Source organism: Coffea eugenioides, chromosome 3 (assembly GCF_003713205.1).
Source record: "Coffea eugenioides isolate CCC68of chromosome 3, Ceug_1.0, whole genome shotgun sequence".
Taxonomy (NCBI): Eukaryota; Viridiplantae; Streptophyta; class Magnoliopsida; order Gentianales; family Rubiaceae; genus Coffea; species Coffea eugenioides.
In genome coordinates, this window is record NC_040037.1 from 16,912,384 (window position 1) to 16,926,508 (window position 14,125).

General features: G+C 34.9%; 1 pseudogene; it reads left to right on the forward strand.

Moving 5' to 3' along the window:
• Positions 1–9,448, forward strand: part of LOC113766203 — a 70,037-nt pseudogene extending 60,589 nt beyond the window's left edge.
• Positions 9,449–14,125: the final 4,677 nt, after the last annotated feature.

A 14,125-nucleotide genomic window follows, 5' to 3' on the forward strand; every position in this document is an offset into this window, starting at 1 on the left:
AATCCCCCTCAACGCGGGATGGGGAGCTATCCAGGGTAAGTCCCGAAGCGTACGGAGGTCGGACTCCTAAGAAGGTATAAGTAGTAACGCACAATGACTGCGCAAGGTACGCTCACTATTGGCAACTCGCTCCCTACTGCTTTACTGTTAGTACACTCCCCGCTCACCGGAAAACTAACTTGACCGTCGGAGCGCTCTCTGGGACTACCTCGGGGCCCCTGTTAGTTCACCATCTCGTTTTTCTTTCAGGCTTAGGACGCCCTCTTTCCATCAGCTCGCCGAGCTCATTAGCTCAACTCGGTCAGGGGAAGTTCCGTGCTTCTTCAGGTGGCAAATAATTATCTTCCCGGCGCTCTCATCAATCATTGTACACATTTTTTGTGGTTTAACCTCGAGCACTCAAATTTCAAAACCATCTAAAAGGTTTTGTATGAATAATGTCAAGCCAAGAAATCATTGAGATTGTAATACACGTGTGCATGAATATTAGAACAGCTGTGGATAACTTGACACCTAGTAATCATTAATTTAAACCCGACAACTCCGGAGAGGACAAAACTTTGTATTTAAACCCATAGCCAATGAAATAGATAAAAAGCAATGCTGAGGCTAGTATTCCTTAACGTCCATCTACCCCTCAAACTATATGCAGAGACTGGTTTTGTCATAACAATACTGGGTTATAGGATTTTTGTCTTACACTATAAGAGTAATGCATTTTTATTAAATCTTTTTTTTTTCTTTGAGATGAATTTAGTGTAAACCCATACGTGCTTCGTATTTAGCATAGAACATTACCACTTTTGAGTTGAACCAATCCGCTATTCTATATAAGCTCTATACAAACTGAAGTTATATCTCACGTTCTGGTTTCTTTCATATCTCAAAACTTATTGCTTTTACCTTTTAGTCTATTTGGTTGCAATTCTTGGCTTTTTCCTCTTTTGTTTTTGTGGGTAAATTACTATTTACCACCTTGTGGTATTGTATTTTACCACACAACACCCTCATATATGGTACAATTTATCTACTTGTTCATCACTATGATTTTATCTAAAGTGAAAAATTAATGCTAAGCACCTCCAGTTATCGTGATTGACCCAAACGTATTTCAAAAATTTGTGTTACGCATAAAATGTGCAATATGTTAAAATATGAAATATTCACTTAACTACTACGTTGTTTTGTATTCAACTATGTATGGTTCAATAATATCCACTTAATCTTCCCTTAATTTTTTAAAAAGTGATTATTGTCTTTAATATCTAAATAAGGACATAATTGAAATTATAGTTAGCAGAGACATTTTTCATCAATTTTTTACTTTATATTAAATCACCCCTGGGTGGGTGGGGAGGGTAAATGGATGTTATAAAACAATAGAGGATTATGCATTAGAACACGAAATCCCAAATGGGTAACTTGTAATTTACCCTTCTCTTTTTCTAGTTATCTTTTTTTGTGAAAAAAAATTAATTGAGCAATTGTCCTAGAAAACGTAGTTATATAGATAATCCTAGTCGTATAGCAACAACATCCAAGTAATATCCATAATTGGATGTAAAAATGGAAGTAGAGATCATTTCCCAAGAGATAATAAAACCATCTATCCCAACACCTGATCACCTAAAAATCTTCAAAAGATCCTTTCTCGATCAAATTAGTGGTAGATTTCTTGTGAGATTTATCTCCTTCTATCCAAGAAAAGAAACAAATTTGAAGATCAATCAAGTCACACATCAACTGAAAATTTCTCTTTCCCAAACTTTAACTCTCTATTATCCACTTGCAGGCGTCTACAAGGATGATTCATCCATTGAATGCAATGATAAAGGAGCTCTATTTGTCACAGCCCATGTTCGTTGCAACATCAACGAGCTACTAAATCTACCAAAATTTCAGCAGTTTCACAAGCTTGGCACCTCTTCAAAGTTCCATGAAGATGGTCCTTTCCAAGTTTTTGTTCAATTCAACACGTTTTCATGTGGTGGGGTTGCGATTTTCACGTGTTTCTCTCACATGGTCATTGATATGACAACGATCAGTGTTTTCCTGAAATGTTGGGCTGCAATTTCTAGAGGTTCTCAAGATGATCAATCACCAGGTCATCCTTATCCTCGGTATGAATCACTAGTGCTTTTCCCTCCTAAAGACTCTGTTCCGCTTGGTTTCTCGGTGGTGGTCAAGGGATCCTTACTCAAAGATGGAAGAAGTATACGAAAAAGATTCGTGTTCAGTGCTCCAGCAATATCTGATCTCAAAGTGAAAGGTTCCAGCAAAAGCGTACCGGATCCTACAAGTGTTGAAGTTGTGTCATCTTTCATCTGGAAGCATGCAATGGCTGCAGCAAAGGTAGTAAAGGGTTTCCAACAGCCATCAGTAATATTTCATGCAGCAGATTTGCGAAGAAGAATGGTGCCACCTCTACCAGAATATTCTGCTGGGAATATTGGTTCTCCAATAGTTGCAGAATATGATAAGATTGATGATTTGGAGGTAAAATTCAGAAGATTAGTGAAAATACTAAGATTGGCTAAGGAAAAAAATAACGATGAATTTGTGCCAAAATTACTTAGTTCTGAAGGGTATGATGTGATGATTAAGTTTTTGGAAGAATGGGGAGAAAAGTGCAGTAACAAAGATTTAAATACTTACCAATTCAGCAGCTGGTGCAAAATAGGATTAAATGAAGTCGATTTTGGCTGGGGAAAACCAATTTGGACTAGTTTGGTAGGTGGTACTGAGGTAGAATCCATGTATAAGAATTTTGTGGTTCTTGTTGATGGATCAGACGGTGGGATTGAAGCATGGTTGATATTGGAGCAAAAGGAGATGGCTATACTGGAAAATGATGGGGAGTTCCTTGCTTATGCTTCTCCAAATCCTGGGATCAGAATATCTTAAAAAAAATTTAAATCAACATAGGATTTGGGACTTAGAATTATATTTTGTTATTCTTGTTCTATGCATGAGACAAGAAAAGAACATTCTTCTGTACAATTGATGAACAAGTCTGCGATGACAACCTGAATGGTAAGTTTATATTAAGCAAATTGGAAGTTTAATTATGAAATAGTAAATCCTGTTTTTTCATCCTAACTACCAAATCAGCATGTGCCAACAACATTTAAGCACTAACAAACAAAAATCTCTATTTTGTTACTTGGAATGTCAAAATATACTCTCACAAAGATGGTAAATGCAAAAAGCTCTCATAACCTTTCGTAAGAGATTGTTGGGGGAAAAAAAAAAGAAAGTGGAATGATTTTATACTACTAGTGTAATTATTGCATTCTTTTGCAAAGACTTAAATAGTTGTATTATAATTTTTGTTTTATTCTTACAGTAATTGATATTTATCTCCTTGTTAATGTCACTATGTAGTACAAATTCTCCTTTGAGACCGAGTGTAGAGGCCAATTAACATTTGAGATCGGTTGCGACTTGTATTGATGCGCCTAGATAACTCAAACCTATTTTGCCCAAAAAAAAAAAGGATTAATCTTTGCTACAGTGTTAGTGTATACACTGACGGGGGCATACCATCTAAATTTGAATTTAAATATCAAATTTTATATATGTGACATGCCTATAGATCCGCTAGTACATATACTGTCAGTGTATAAAAAAATTATCAAAAAAAACTAAAATTTTCAATCACAGAGTTCTTTTTTGTTTTTTTAAGACAATCAACGAGTTAAATCAAGTTGCGTTAGCTCAGACCCCTAATTAAAAATAGTGTAATGGTGTAATCAGTTCTACCATACACTAATTATGACTCTTTGGATGAAGACATTTCAGAGCAATTTTTTTTTTTTTGGTTACCAAACTTCTTGTAACAATTAAAAATATTGTAATGATGTAATACGATAGTGAAAGCTAGTTTATCCTCTAGGCATCGTTGTCTCAGAAAGCTGTGTTGGATGATGTAAGGTTCTCACTGCCTCATGGGCAGGATTTAACTGGAGCCGGTGGGTTCTGGAGGATATGTTTTGTTATTGGTTAAGTTTGGGGAATCCTCTGTCTTGTTTTCTTTTTATAGAATTGAAAATATAATATAGACCATAACGCAGGCCGAATGTCATATCTCATATAAAAAGGATTCTAGTAGCATTACAGACGTTGTAATTTTGAAAATTATAAATATATAAAAAATTTCTTTGACTGTTAATTGAAAGGGTAAAATATAGAAAAGTCTCTTGAGATTAAATGAACATAAAGAAAAATCCTCTCTAGTTTCAAAACATACATTCCGGTAACTCATGATTTGAACTAATTTTAAAAAGCAACGAAAATCGTTTGAATTAATGAATTGAAAATACACGCGTTTCTTTTGCAAGTATTTGTACTAAAAACAAACAAATTTCCAGTTGATATATCTACTATATCCTTAGAGTTATAATATAAAAGAGCCCCATGTGATTAAGGAAACTTACAGAAAAGTCCCTTATGATTTTAAATCATATAATCCAGTATCTCGTGGTTTGAACTAATGTGAAAAATCAACAAAAATCATTTAAATTAACAAGTTTGAAGTTGCTTAATATGGTAAATAATTTTTTGATTCAAATTTTTAGCTGATATACCTATTAAACCCCTTAAAACTCATAAAATTTTCAAAAACAACCCAAAACTCTCAAATACAATTCACCTTATTTCGATACATAAAATAAATAAGTACAAATTCCCAAATAAAACTCACCTTATTTCTATACATAAAATAAATAAATAAAAACTTCCAAATACAACTTACCTTATTCTTATGCACAAAATAAATAAATAAATAAAAACAACAAGTTACCATAGGGGGCTTTTTCATAGATTAGCTTAATCGTAGGGAGTTTTTTCATAAGTTTGCTTAATAGGATGGTTGTTAAAAGATCTTTATTGTTTATATATATTAGGGTAATTGTGTCATTTCATCCGGATCCATTAGTTTTGATGATTTCCGTTACTGTTTCAAATTAGTTCAAACCATGAAGGGTCGAAATATATGATTTGAAACCATAAGGGACTTTTCCGTAGATTAGCTTAACCATAGAGGGCTTTTTAGTATTTTATCCTTAATTGAAATGTTAAATACTTGTAAAAGTGTCTTAAATGTTAAAAGCGCTGAGATATCTAAAATATGCAGATAAAGAGATAAGATAGCGATAGATTTGAGAATTCTAGTGGTAAAGAGTGAAAAATTCTGGAGTATTGATTTGCAGATAGTACATGTTATCAATAATTTGGTTTAAATATTTTCAACCCGTTACTTTTTACTAAAAAAGTTACTTGGTCCGGGTTATTACAACTTAATTTTGTCTTGAAATTTCCCTTTTTAAGGTAGAATAAAATTGCATAGGTTCTACCTTTCGTTGTGTAATATATTTCTTTCCTCGTCAGTCAACACTTACTAGTTGCTTAAAATAAATAAAATTCATGTGAAATGATAAAATCTTCAAACTTTTTTGGTACACGTTGTTAAAAGGAAAAAAGCTTCCATTCGTTAAAAATTCCAGAAAAAACAATATAAGAAGGAAAGGGAGGCCTTTGTCTTGGATAATCCAACATAACTAAATCATTTCTAAAACAAGATATTAGCAAGTCTTTATTTCTTAAACTTGAATAATAACTGCATTGGATGCATAAAACTTGATATACTCTATGCTGCTGCTTTTAAATTAATGCCTGTTTTAAATTACAAGTTTTCGGATATTTATGGAATACTTTCTTCAGAGAACATAAACCAAAGGACTTGTGAAATAAAAAATGAATCTCCTCCCCTCCAATGTAACTCCTGGTTAATTGACTTCAACGACCCCCAGAATTTAGTTTAATGGTTAAGTAGTTTGGCCCATCACCTAGACAAAAGAATGTAGAAATCAAATTTGGTGGATTAGACGGACTAACAGCATTGATCACTTTAGTGAATTGCCTTATGTCTCTTAAGGGGACCAAGAGTTGAGTTGATTAGATTAAGATAATGAACTCACAATACGCAATATCTACTTATAAAATACTAAGTAGGTAGGCTTGCACAGTCCATTTACAAAACCATCATTGCTTAATGGACGACATAACAAACATTCATTTACAGCAACCAAATAAACCTAAGCGACACTTCTTCCAACAACTCAGTATACTAATAAAGCAGCAATAGATTCCAAAACAAATTAATGGTTTAGTGCACATGAGATGGAGAACTGTGACCTATCTACAGTTCTAAATATCCCTTAAATACGTAAATAGAGAAAGAGGAGAGAGGAAGGGGAGAGGCGGCGGTGGAGAAGGGAGGAGGGGGGAGGAGGGGAGGGGTAGTGGGTAGTGATGGGTGGAAGAAGATAGAAGTGATAGGTTTTTTTATTTATTTTTTGATTAATTGTATTTGATATTTGTATGGATTAGGTGACTTTAAGAGTGTAATATTATAACATTATATTTGAAATTTTTTTTTTTGAAAAAAAAGAAGCTCAATCCATCCAGAGCCCGTGTTGGTTAATAAATAAACAACAATACACATACATAATTTGTGTACTTTTTTCCAAGCCCAAAGGACTTTTTCGATATTTTGACAAATCTAAACTCCGTGAGAACCCACAAAAGCCGGTAACTTTTGAGGGTCTCACAGGAGACTTATCTACTCTACCCCAAACCCCCCAAACCCCGATGTGGGATATCAACCTCCACAAGGGAGCCTGCTGCTAAGATCTAACGAGACCCCAACCCCCCCCCGAGATAAGGCTGATGTCTTTTTTCCAAACCCAAAGGACTTTTTCGATATTTTGACACCCCCAAACACCGTGAGAACCCATAATTTGTGTACTTGCTAGAATCTTTCTTGTACCTACGTGCTAGTATCTAACCCTTTAGAATTGTCATCCTATGCTAATTTTATAGGGCAAATTACACTTTACCCCCTTATGGTATAGCTAATTTGCACATAATCCTCCTATAATTTTAAAAGTTCTATATAACCCTCTCATAATTTAGTTTAAAGTGTCAAAGTGATGAAAATGATCATCCATAACGGAACTTATGAAAATGTTGAAATTACCCTTGTTTAAAAATTAAAATAGTTGAAGTGACCAAAATATATAAACATAATATGCATGACACTTTAATCCCATATGATTTTATATTTTATCATATAAACTTCTTATGATTTAATGCATTACTATAGAACCTCCTTATGATTATCAATATATATACGTAATCTCCCTGTGGTTAATAAATAATTTTCAGCTTTATATAGGGATATTTTTTATATTTTAATTAACTCCGTTATGGATTACAAATTTTGTCATTTTGACACTTTAATCCAAACCATAAAGACGTTATATATAGTTTTTGAAATCATACGAAAATTTTGTACATGAAACACTAAACCACAAAGGAGTAAAGTGTAATTTACCCAATTTTATATGATTTATGAACTGGACATAAGGATGGGTAGAAATGGGGCGGGGGATGGGGCGGGGTGGGGCAAAATATTTCCCCCCGCCTTAAAACGGGGCAGGGGTGCGGAAACATACACCCGCCCCATCCTCCGCCCCGTCCCCCGCATACAATAATATATATATATATATATATATATATATATAATACAATCCTAAATTTCCTAAAGTTGCACCCTTACTTGCAAGTACAACGTTAGTCAGTGTCAACGGCCGCCGCAACAACTGAAGAAATTTCTTGGACTTTGTTGATTTGTTTCCAACGCCCCCGCCCCAAAGACTAAACTATCCAATTCCAACCTATTTTGCTCCTAACCCTTTTTTATTTTGATCAGTTCCCTTCCTCCGCACTGAATGTAACTTGACTTGTTATGCTTTATTTCCATCTTGACAAATTTTTAATCTTATTTAACATTATTTACAATTGCATTATTATAAATAAACATTTATGATAAGTTGATTTCTTCCCCCGCGGGGGAACGGCGCAGGGGCGAGGCCGGGGGCAAGGGGCAGGGGATGGGGCGGGGGACGGGGAGAGTTATTTGACAACGGGGTGGGGGGTGGAGGAAAGATCCCCCGCCCCATTGCCACCCCTAACTAGACACTTAGTCATATCCTTGTCCGATTCTCATAGTCGAGTCTGAGTAACATAGACTACTGTAGAGCTCTTTACTTCATTGCTTTTAACACTTTAGGCCTCCATTATACATCACAAAATAGAAACATGTAAAAGAGAACTTCAAGCCAAAGTTACGAATCAACTATATGTCAGTGAATCTTAGAATTTCCTCAATAATTGATACTCCTCCAAACTTCTCCCCCGACCCACCCAAGGCCTTGGCCTCCAAAATGAATAAGGGCAAATTACACTTTATCTCCTGTGATTTAGTATTTTTGTACATAACCTCCCTAAGATTTCAAAATCTATACATAATCCCTTCATGGTTTATATTAAAGTATCAAAGTAACGGAATTTGCAATCCATAATGGAGTCACCTAAAATATCAAAAATACCCCTATGTAAAGTTAAAAATTATTTATTAACCACATGGATGTGTATATTTTGAAAACCACAAGGGGTTATATGGTAAAACATTAAACTACAAAAAGATTATATGATAAAATATAAAATCATACGGGGTTAATGTGTCATATATATTATGTTTATATATTTTGATCATTTCAACCATTTTAGTTTTTAAACAAGGATAATTTCGACATTTTCAAAGATTTCGTTATGAATGATTATTTCCGTCACTTTAGCACTTTAATTTAAACCATAAGGGGGTTATATATAACTTTTGAAATAATAGAGAAATTATGTACAAAAATACTAATCATAGGCGGTAAAGTGTAATTTGCCCAATAAATAAATAAATACATAAACAGCGCTTGTGAGAGTCCGAAACACTTGCGCAGTTTGTTGTACTAAGATTGACCTCCATACAATTTTATTCGTTTGTTCCTTTCCAACCTTGAATATCATCACTTTTGTTACCCCCCCGAAAAAAAAGGCATGTCAGAGTTGGGAGAAAACAGTTCAAAACGTTCTCTGTCGGGAGCAACAGCTCTAGTTACCGGTGGAACTCGCAGAATTGGCCGAGCAATTGTGGTGGAGCTAGCTCAACTTGGAACCACAGTCCACACTTTTTCAAGAAATGAAACAGAGCTTAACGAAAGCTTGCAAGAATGGGCCTCCGGGGGATTCAAAGTCACTGTTCAGTTTGTGATGCATCTTCAAGAGAGCAAAGAACACAGCTCATCGAAAAGATCTCTTCCATCTTCAATGGTAAGCTCAATATCCTTGTAAATAATGTTGGGAAATGCATAATTAAGCCACCCGAAGAGCTTACCGCCGAAGATTATGATTTCATGATGTCCACAAATTTGAATCTTGTTACCATTTTTCCCAACTTGCTTATCCTCTCCTGAAAGCATCCGGGATTGGAAACATTGTATTCATTTCTTCTGCTGTAGGTTTGGTTAAAATGAAAGGTCTGTCTGTTTAATGTTTATTCAGCAACCAAAGGTGCACTGAATCACCTTGCCAAGAGATTCGTGATAAGTGTGCATTTTGAGGTATTTAAGTGTGTTTTATTAATTAGTTTTGATGTGTTTTATTTATTTTTGTAACTAATGAACTAGATTTCTAGCGCATTATGCATTTTATGGTTTAAGTGTGAAAAATTGCATTTTTATGAATTAAAATGATGAAAACTTCATGTTTTTGGAGAGTTTAATGATTTGATCATCAACTGGCGTGACTAGAGAAGATATTTGAATGATTGTTGATGATTTAACTGGACAGGTTATAGTTGTCGATGGAGGAAATAGTGTCAATGAAATCCAGTGGGACTAATTATTGACCAATTGATGCAACATTCCGGCAACAAAGCAGGGGGAAAGCTCATAGAAATTGCTAATTCGGACCTTCACAATTTGACTCTTGGCCAAACAGTCCGTAACTGTTCAGGGGTATTTTTGGATTTTGGACTGTTAAATACCTATTCGGCCCTTAATTAAGGCTTAATAGCCAGTCCAAATAGTTCACAATTGTTGAGGGATATTTCTGTAATGACCAATTAAAATTTCCATTTTCTTTTTGCTGCTCTTGCCTGAAACAAACTGGTAGTCCGTTTCTGCCACTGTTTGTGGGCCAATTGTGCTAGTGCTGATGGAGGTTTGTTTGTCAAATTCTCTGCCATTGGATGTGTGGTTAACGTAGGGCCAGTTAGTGAGGATAATTAAATGTGGGATCTTTTAAGACGATAATTAATGTGATTTTTGTTTTGTAATGGCAGAAAAATCCTAAATAGATGATTAATTCCTCTGTCTACCTCTTCTTCTCTCCCGTAAAAAAAAGGAACAAAAAGGAAAGAGGCAGATACGTCCTCCTCTTCTTTGCCAGTTTGCCTGACAATCGAAGAAAAATTGCTACTGATTGCAAGGATGAAAACCACATCATTTTTCATAGATTAGGTGTTGCCCTTTACCCCAAAATTAGGGATTTTTTCACTCAAAATATGTTTCACCGTTTGATTAGCCCCTCACTTTCTATTTTTGTGAACCTTCAGATCTTTGCAGAAAACCATCACTGAAAATTTTAGTTTGTAGACTTTGATCTGACGGGCACTTATTTTAAGGAAGAGGGAGTTGGTAGTAATTTAGGTTTTTTTTTTTTTTGGATAATTTCAGAAGCCTCTCCTTAGATTTTGGCTAATATCACTCAATATTTCTGAAATTTGAAAAGTATCACTTACCTCCCTTGTCATTTGAATGAGACCGCTAATCACCATGAATGCATATGCATTGACAAAATTACCCTTACTAGTATGAGTAGATAGAATCTGTGTTTTCAAACTCGGACCGGACCGGCCGGTCCGACCGGTTGAACCGGAAACCGGCCAAGTGTCCAGTCCGAGTTGGTCATCAGAACCGGGAGATTTAAAACCCGGTCAAAAACCGGGTTTGACCGGTACAGAACCGGAAAAACCAGTCCAACAGGAGATTTTGTAAAAAAAGTTCAAACTTTTTTAATATTATATTTTGACCCCCTAAATTGTGAAAACTTATTAATATACCTCAAATATTTCATACTTTATAAATATTGTCCTAAAATTTGATGTTATTTTTCAATTAAATCCATAATTTTAATTCTAAACTTGTTAATGTTTATTAAATAACATAAATTGTTACTTGATTGTTCTAATTTCTTTGTATTTTCTTGTTAAATATATTTGAAACATCAAATATATATAAATATACCTTTATTAATATCAATATGTTATTGGATATTTTATATACAATAATTTAATTTTAAAATAATTTTTATTTATGACGTCATCCGGTTCGACCCCTATCGACCCCCGGTCAAACCCATTGACCCCTGACCCCTGACCTCGGCCGAGTCGATATCCGGTCCGGTTTTGAAAACATAGGATAGAATGGGAGAAGGTGATGGAGTTGGTTAATGAGGCAAACATTTGGATAGGCCCAATCCATCGGTAAGGTTGTGGACCATGTTGACTAAAATCTCACCATGTTACTTCCTTATTGAAAAGCCTGAAGATTGTAAGGCAAAAAGGGTGACATGGTTTTTTTACTTTCACAGGATCTATTTCTAGGTGGTGGATTGGGTCTATGTAAGTCGTTGCGGTCCTTAATAGCGAAAGTTCAATTGAGCATAATAACATGAATATATATAAGTGCTAATTGCAGTTTGCACCCTTGAACTATTCAATAATTACACTTTATATCTTAAACTTTTAATTTTAGCAATCAACTACTTTCACCTTTTTAATTTTTGGCAATCTAGTACAATCCACTAAATTTTGGCAATTAAAAGGACCATTATCATTTGTTGTTCCAAGCATACCCTTTTTATCCATATAACAGATACTCAAATTTGGCACAAATAATTAGCTAATAAGTAAAGGGTTTCAAATTTCAAAAAAACTATGCCTTGCAAATTCAACCACCAGAGTCCCACAAAACCCCATTGTTGTAATATCTCAAAAGATAGTGGTAGCGAAACCTAACTCCCTACTTTGTGTCATGCAGAATTATCCCAAAAGACAGTGGCAGTGAAACCCAACTCCCTACTTTCTATCCCCTGCTCAGTTGCCCCCAATCATAGAAAAGAAGCAGCAACACTACCACCTCTCCCTCCTCTATCCCTTTCATGCTACTAGCATTTTGTCCCAAGGAAGGGCTTTACCCCTCCCATCCTAGCGAGAAGAAGGGTGGCGTGAATTTTTTTTTGAGCAAAAAAGTGGATCTTTGAGGAGTTAGAATCAAGATCTCCTATTGAAGGATTGGAATTGAAAAAATGGTGTTAATAGAAAAAGTTTTTAAAAAAATGTTTTGCTTTTTCTGGAGGGAAAGATAATACTGGTGGACTCAAGAGTTTAAGAGGTTATAGTGATGGTGTGAGGGAGGTGCGCCTGTTATGACGAGATGTTGATTTTTTTTAGTCTGATGATTTTTAGGATGAGTTTTAAAAGGTTTTGATGGTGGCAAAGTTAAGTGGTGATGGTGGCGGCTGATGTGCGTGGGATATGCATACAACAATGAAGTTTAGTCCACAATCAAATTTTAAATTTATAATTTTCTAAACTATCCCACCTGCGATTCTCCACAAGTATACAAGTCGTAAGCGAGTATAAGGTAATTAGGGCTAAACTCACAGGGGAGACAGACAACTACCGGCACTATTAAAATTTCGCTATTATTTAGACTATCAAAAAATTAGAAAACAAAGCTAGACTAATAGGTAGAAATATACAAATGAAAACTCCCCGGGTAATGGAATCCCTATCTACTCATCCTAGTGCAACTTCTCAACTAAATCAGCACTAAATCTCGGTTAAGTTATGTCGTAATTTCCTTATATACATAATACCTGCTTTTGCTGATGTACCAACTATAGCTATAGCTAAACTATACCTACTTTTGTGGTTATAAAATTAACTATAGGCTCATTTACTTCTATGAAATTACTAAAAAATAAACCATAAAGGTACACCTCTATTTTTGTGAGTGTACTCCCTAAGTTTAGCATTTCTATGAACTAGTGTCAAATTCCAATTTTCATTGCAAATCTAACACCTTGAGATGATCACAATTAATGGCCAGTTAATCATGATTATGAGTGCCAATGTGCTAAATAACTCAATCAAGATAATATTCTAAAATAACCAAAAAATCAACTCATAGCAATCAAAATAGTTCAACCAAATATTCAAAGCATAACTTTAAAACAACATCACAAGCATAATATTCAAAACTCACATTAACATAACTTGAAATCCAATACAAAGATAAAGAGGTTGAGAAAAGACAAACCCTTATCCCTAGAGTTTCTTGAACCTCTCTATCTTCATCTCCTTCAGCCTCCTTATTGAGCCAATTCAAGAGTGGATGAACACAAACTAGAATATTCTACACTAAAACAAGAAAAGATAGAGAGAGCTACATTTATTGATGGTTTGTGTCTTGCCTCAAAGGGTAAGACATAACCCGTTTGGTCTTTCTTCTTTTCTCTAAAGCTCTCTCTCTCTCTCTAAACTAACTAGAACTAAAATCCTCCCCTAAAACTAAAAGTCCCTCTATTTATAATCTTTTCAATCTTTCACAAAAAGCCTTTTGTGGCCTTGAAGAGTAAAAAAGTTGAAAGTGAATGACATAAAATTGACAAAAAGGTGACAATAGTTGATGTCTTGGGCCCAAAAAGCAGCTGCCAAGACATCATAGCCATCATAGAACAGAGAGTTGAAAAGTTGACTACAAATTGTGCAAGTTGCTCAACTTGCAAAATTTTTCCGCTCAAATATTCGACACGTTATCCGAAGCGAATTTCACTATCCGATGCCATATACTGCTAAACACCCTTCTTTTGAGAACTCTTTGACGAGTATCTGGCGTGATTATCCGATTTCACTCCCTCTATTTGATGCTGTATACTATTCAACACTTTTTCTCTTGCAAAATCTTCTAGCGAGTATCCAATTTGGTATTTGGCTCGAAATTCACTATCGAGCCGTGCATACACTCATCTAATTGGGTGGTGACTTTTCATAAATAGCTCTAGATTGTCCTTATTCCTTCATCCCTCCCAAAACATAATAAACATTAACAAGTAAAAGGAATGAATTCACAAGTGTTCTCAAAATTACTCAAAGACATCA